This window comes from Hyla sarda, chromosome 2 (genome assembly GCF_029499605.1).
Source record: "Hyla sarda isolate aHylSar1 chromosome 2, aHylSar1.hap1, whole genome shotgun sequence".
Lineage (NCBI taxonomy): Eukaryota > Metazoa > Chordata > Amphibia > Anura > Hylidae > Hyla > Hyla sarda.
This window is the reverse complement of record NC_079190.1, coordinates 274,378,370-274,385,049: the sequence shown is the minus strand read 5'-3', so window position 1 is coordinate 274,385,049 and position 6,680 is coordinate 274,378,370. Positions and strand designations below refer to the sequence as shown.

The 6,680-nt window shown below is 46.9% G+C and overlaps 1 long non-coding RNA gene across 1 annotated transcript in view; it reads right to left on the bottom strand.

Moving 5' to 3' along the window:
- Positions 1 to 1,575: 1,575 nt before the first annotated feature.
- LOC130356100 (uncharacterized) overlaps positions 1,576 to 6,680 on the bottom strand; it is a 23,437-nt gene continuing 18,332 nt past the window's right edge. The window contains exons 4-5 of the long non-coding RNA XR_008888784.1: positions 6,302 to 6,374; positions 1,576 to 2,848 (exon numbers count right to left, since the gene is read on the bottom strand). This is a non-coding gene — a long non-coding RNA (uncharacterized LOC130356100). The remainder of the gene's footprint in view (positions 2,849 to 6,301; positions 6,375 to 6,680) is intronic.

Here is a 6,680-nt window from a genome sequence, read left to right as displayed (position 1 = left end):
CTCACCCCTACACCCCTATGTCACCCCCTATGACCCCCTGTCGCCTCTCTCCCCCATGTAAACCCCTCTATACCCCTCTGCCACCCATGTACCCTCTTCTACACCCCTTTCACCCATGAACATCCCTTTGTCACCAATGTTCACTCATCTACCACTCATGTACACTCCTTTACACCCCTCTGCTACCTTCAGTTACCCATGTACACTCCTCTACTCTCCACTTTCAGCGATGCACACTCATCTACACCCATCTGTCACCCATGTACACCCCTCTACTCCCATCTCTTACCCCTACACCCCTCTGTCACCCATGAAAACCCCTCTACACCTCTCTGCCACCCATGTACTCTCTTCTACACCACTCTTTCACCTATGTTAACCCCTCTGTCACCCACTACGCCCCCTGTCATCCATGTAAACTCTTCTACACTCCTCAGTTACCCATGTACACTCTTCTACGCTCCACTGTCACCCATGTACACTCCTCTACACCCCTCTGTCACCCATGTACACTATTCTACACCCATCTGTCACCCCTCTACACCCCTCTGTCACCCATGTACACCTCTCTATCACCCCTTTCACCCCTCTGTCACCCATGTACACTCTTCTACACCCCTACGTCACCCATGTACACTCATCTACCACTCATGTACACTCCTCCACACCCCTCTGCCACCCCTCTATCACCCATGTACACCCCTCTATAGCCCTCTGTTACTCATGTACACTCCTCTATGCTTCACTGTCACCCATGTACACTCCTCTACACCCCCTCTGTAACACATGAACATACCTCTACACCCCTCTGTTACCCGTGTGCACTCCTCTATGCTCCTGTCACCCATGTACACCCATTTACACCCCTCTGTTACCCAATTACACTCCTCTATGCTCCTCTGTTATCCATGTACACTCCTCTATGCAACTCTGTCACCCATGTACACCCCTCTGTGACCCATATACCCCCCTCTATCACTCCCTACACCGCCCTGTCACCCATGTACACTCTTCTACACCCCCTGCCACCCATGTACACTCCTCTACACATCCTGTGCCACCCATGTACACTCCTCTACATCCCTCTGTCACCCACGTACACTTCTGTACACCCCTCTGTCACCCATGAACACCACTCTACACCCCTCTTTTACCCATGTACACTCCTCTATGCTTCACTGTCACCCATGTACATTCCTCTACAACCCCTCTGTAACCCATGAACATCCCTCTACACCCTGTTACCCATGCACAGTCCTCTACACTCCTCCGTCACCCATATACACTCCTTCACACACCTCTTTCACCCATGTACTCCCCTTTACAACCCTCTGTTACCCATTTACACTCCTCTGTGCTCCTCTGTTACCCATATACACTCCTCTACACCCCTCTGTCACCCATGTACACCACTCTAATACCCAGGTATACTCCTCTACACCCCTCTGTTATCCATGTACACGCCTCTACGCTACTCTGTCACCCATGTACACTCCTCTACACCCCCAACACCCTCTGTGACCCATGTACCCCCCTCTATCACCCCCTATGGCCCCCTGTCACACATGCACACTCCTTTACACACCTTCTGCCCCCCATATACACTCCTCTACATCCCTCTGTCAGCCATGTACACTCCTGTACACCCCTGAGTCACCCATGAACACCCCTCTGTGACTCATGTACACCCCTCAAAACCCCTCTGTTACCCATGTAAACTCCTCTACGCTCTTCTGTCACCCATGTACACTTCTCTGCCCCCCTCTGTTTCCCATGTACACTCCTGTACACTCCTCTGTCACCCATAAACACCCCTCTGTTACCCATGTACACTCCTCTATGCTCCTCTGTCACCCATGTACACTCCTCTGCACCCCTCTGTCCCCATATACACTCCTCTACACCCCTCTGTTTTCCATGTACACTCTTCTACGCTCCTCTGTCACCCATGTACACTCCACTACACTCCCAACACCTCACTGTCACCCATGCACACCTCTCTGTTACCCCACGCCTTCCTGTCACCCATGTACACCCCTCTATCACCCATGTACACTCCTCTCTCACCCATGCACTTTCTTCTACAGCCATCTGTCACCCCTCTACACCCCTCTGTCACCCATGTACACCCCTATATTACCCCCCTACACCCCTCTGTCACCCCCTACATCCCCTGTCACCCATGTACACTTCTCTACACCCCTCTGTCACCCATGTACACTCTTCTACACACCTCTATCACCCATCTACAACCCTGTGACCCATGTACACCTCTCTATCACCCCCTACACTCCTCTACACCCCTCTGCCACCCATATACACTTCTCTACACCCCTCTGCCACCCGTGTACACTCCTCTACACCCCATATTGTGAATTGCGGCTTTTTCCCTTTGTTTAATTTTCTTTGCTCGTCAACTTTGGTAGGGGTGCCAAGCAAAAAACATTTTTTCCAAGGGGTGCCTTGAGACGAAAAAGTTTGGGAAACACTGGTCTAAAGTAAACTTGTAAACTCTGCAGTCAGTTTAGTCTATTCTGTTAAATATTGAAAAGGGGTATTCCTACAAATAAAAAAACACAGAGAATAAGGATCATAAATGTTCCTAATCACTGTACCTGAGATATCCGTTGTGTTATATAAGAAGCTGTCCATAGACGATATACTTATTAACAACACATATATCTTCTGTATAAGGGAGAGACTATAACATCTCGGCAGGTCTAGATATTACATCTAGCCTAATTGTTATCAGTAATTAATATAAATATTAATTACCTGTCTCATGGTTCCTTTTTTGCAGCTGACGCGGGTATATGTCAAGTTCACCTTTTCACCGAGCATCAGTCACCTGTAAAAAGACACAGGAATGATAACATGTTCCTTATACATGCTACAGACGCTAATATATATAACACTCTAGGGCCAGAACTACTTATCTCAGGAATTATGAAACTGCATAAGAAAAAGGAACAAAAAAAGATGGAACACATAGGAATCTAGATGATATTTTAACTTAAAATATAATGTATAGTTTTAATATTTGTTTTTATTAATTATTTTAACTAAATTTTTTATAATATAAATATATATATATATATATATATATATATATATATATATATATATATATATAAATAACAGTTAATCATGTAATGGGAATGTATGCCTTTTAATTTTAAAAGGGTTGTTGAATTATTTTATGAAATGGTTTACCCCTCTGTCACCCCTCTTTTTCCCCCCTTGTTATTCTTGTCCACCCTCCTTTCACACCTGTTCACTTTCCTTGTCTCCCATGTCCACCCCCCCCCCTGTCATCCACCTTGGCCACCTCTCTGTCTCCCCTGTCCTTCCCCCTGTCATCCATGTTCTCCATCTGATCACCCCCAGTTTACGCTTCTGTCACCTATGTACACCCCTCTACACCCATCAGTTACCCATGTACACTCCTCTACGCTCCACTATTACCCATGTACACTCTTCTACAACCTTCTGTCAACCATGTACACCCCTCTACACCCATCTCTCACCCCTACACCCCTATGTCACCCCCTATGACCCCCTGTCGCCTCTCTCCCCCATGTAAACCCCTCTATACCCCTCTGCCACCCATGTACCCTCTTCTACACCCCTCTTTCACCCATGAACATCCCTTTGTCACCAATGTTCACTCATCTACCACTCATGCACACTCCTTTACACCCCTCTGCTACCTTCAGTTACCCATGTACACTCCTCTACTCTCCACTTTCAGCGATGCACACTCATCTACACCCATCTGTCACCCATGTACACCCCTCTACTCCCATCTCTTACCCCTACACCCCTCTGTCACCCATGAAAACCCCTCTACACCTCTCTGCCACCCATGTACTCTCTTCTACACCACTCTTTCACCTATGTTAACCCCTCTGTCACCCACTACGCCCCCTGTCATCCATGTAAACTCTTCTACACTCCTCAGTTACCCATGTACACTCTTCTACGCTCCACTGTCACCCATGTACACTCCTCTACACCCCTCTGTCACCCATGTACACTCTACTACACCCATCTGTCACCCCTCTACACCCCTCTGTCACCCATGTACACCTCTCTATCACCCCTTTCACCCCTCTGTCACCCATGTACACTCTTCTACACCCCTACGTCACCCATGTACACTCATCTACCACTCATGTACACTCCTCCACACCCCTCTGCCACCCCTCTATCACCCATGTACACCCCTCTATAGCCCTCTGTTACTCATGTACACTCCTCTATGCTTCACTGTCACCCATGTACACTCCTCTACACCCCCTCTGTAACACATGAACATACCTCTACACCCCTCTGTTACCCGTGTGCACTCCTCTATGCTCCTGTCACCCATGTACACCCATTTACACCCCTCTGTTACCCAATTACACTCCTCTATGCTCCTCTGTTATCCATGTACACTCCTCTATGCAACTCTGTCACCCATGTACACCCCTCTGTGACCCATATACCCCCCTCTATCACTCCCTACACCGCCCTGTCACCCATGTACACTCTTCTACACCCCCTGCCACCCATGTACACTCCTCTACACATCCTGTGCCACCCATGTACACTCCTCTACATCCCTCTGTCACCCACGTACACTTCTGTACACCCCTCTGTCACCCATGAACACCACTCTACACCCCTCTTTTACCCATGTACACTCCTCTATGCTTCACTGTCACCCATGTACATTCCTCTACAACCCCTCTGTAACCCATGAACATCCCTCTACACCCCTGTTACCCATGCACAGTCCTCTACACTCCTCCGTCACCCATATACACTCCTTCACACACCTCTTTCACCCATGTACTCCCCTTTACAACCCTCTGTTACCCATGTACACTCCTCTGTGCTCCTCTGTTACCCATATACACTCCTCTACACCCCTCTGTCACCCATGTACACCACTCTAATACCCAGGTATACTCCTCTACACCCCTCTGTTATCCATGTACACGCCTCTACGCTACTCTGTCACCCATGTACACTCCTCTACACCCCCAACACCCTCTGTGACCCATGTACCCCCCTCTATCACCCCCTATGCCCCCCTGTCACACATGCACACTCCTTTACACACCTTCTGCCCCCCATATACACTCCTCTACATCCCTCTGTCAGCCATGTACACTCCTGTACACCCCTGAGTCACCCATAAACACCCCTCTGTGACTCATGTACACCCCTCAAAACCCCTCTGTTACCCATGTAAACTCCTCTACGCTCTTCTGTCACCCATGTACACTTCTCTGCCCCCCTCTGTTTCCCATGTACACTCCTGTACACTCCTCTGTCACCCATAAACACCCCTCTGTTACCCATGTACACTCCTCTATGCTCCTCTGTCACCCATGTACACTCCTCTGCACCCCTCTGTCCCCATATACACTCCTCTACACCCCTCTGTTTTCCATGTACACTCTTCTACGCTCCTCTGTCACCCATGTACACTCCACTACACTCCCAACACCTCACTGTCACCCATGCACACCTCTCTGTTACCCCACGCCTTACTGTCACCCATGTACACCCCTCTATCACCCATGTACACTCCTCTCTCACCCATGCACTTTCTTCTACAGCCATCTGTCACCCCTCTACACCCCTCTGTCACCCATGTACACCCCTATATTACCCCCCTACACCCCTCTGTCACCCCCTTCATCCCCTGTCACCCATGTACACTTCTCTACACCCCTCTGTCACCCATGTACACTCTTCTACACACCTCTATCACCCATCTACAACCCTGTGACCCATGTACACCTCTCTATCACCCCCTACACTCCTCTACACCCCTCTGCCACCCATATACACTTCTCTACACCCCTCTGCCACCCGTGTACACTCCTCTACACCCCATATTGTGAATTGCGGCTTTTTCCCTTTGTTTAATTTTCTTTGCTCGTCAACTTTGGTAGGGGTGCCAAGCAAAAAACATTTTTTCCAAGGGGTGCCTTGAGACGAAAAAGTTTGGGAAACACTGGTCTAAAGTAAACTTGTAAACTCTGCAGTCAGTTTAGTCTATTCTGTTAAATATTGAAAAGGGGTATTCCTACAAATAAAAAAAACACAGAGAATAAGGATCATAAATGTTCCTAATCACTGTACCTGAGATATCCGTTGTGTTATATAAGAAGCTGTCCATAGACGATATACTTATTAACAACACATATATCTTCTGTATAAGGGAGAGACTATAACATCTCGGCAGGTCTAGATATTACATCTAGCCTAATTGTTATCAGTAATTAATATAAATATTAATTACCTGTCTCATGGTTCCTTTTTTGCAGCTGACGCGGGTATATGTCAAGTTCACCTTTTCACCGAGCATCAGTCACCTGTAAAAAGACACAGGAATGATAACATGTTCCTTATACATGCTACAGACGCTAATATATATAACACTCTAGGGCCAGAACTACTTATCTCAGGAATTATGAAACTGCATAAGAAAAAGGAACAAAAAAAGATGGAACACATAGGAATCTAGATGATATTTTAACTTAAAATATAATGTATAGTTTTAATATTTGTTTTTATTAATTATTTTAACTAAATTTTTTATAATATAAATATATATATATATATATATATATATATATATATAAATAACAGTTAATCATGTAATGGGAATGTATGCCTTT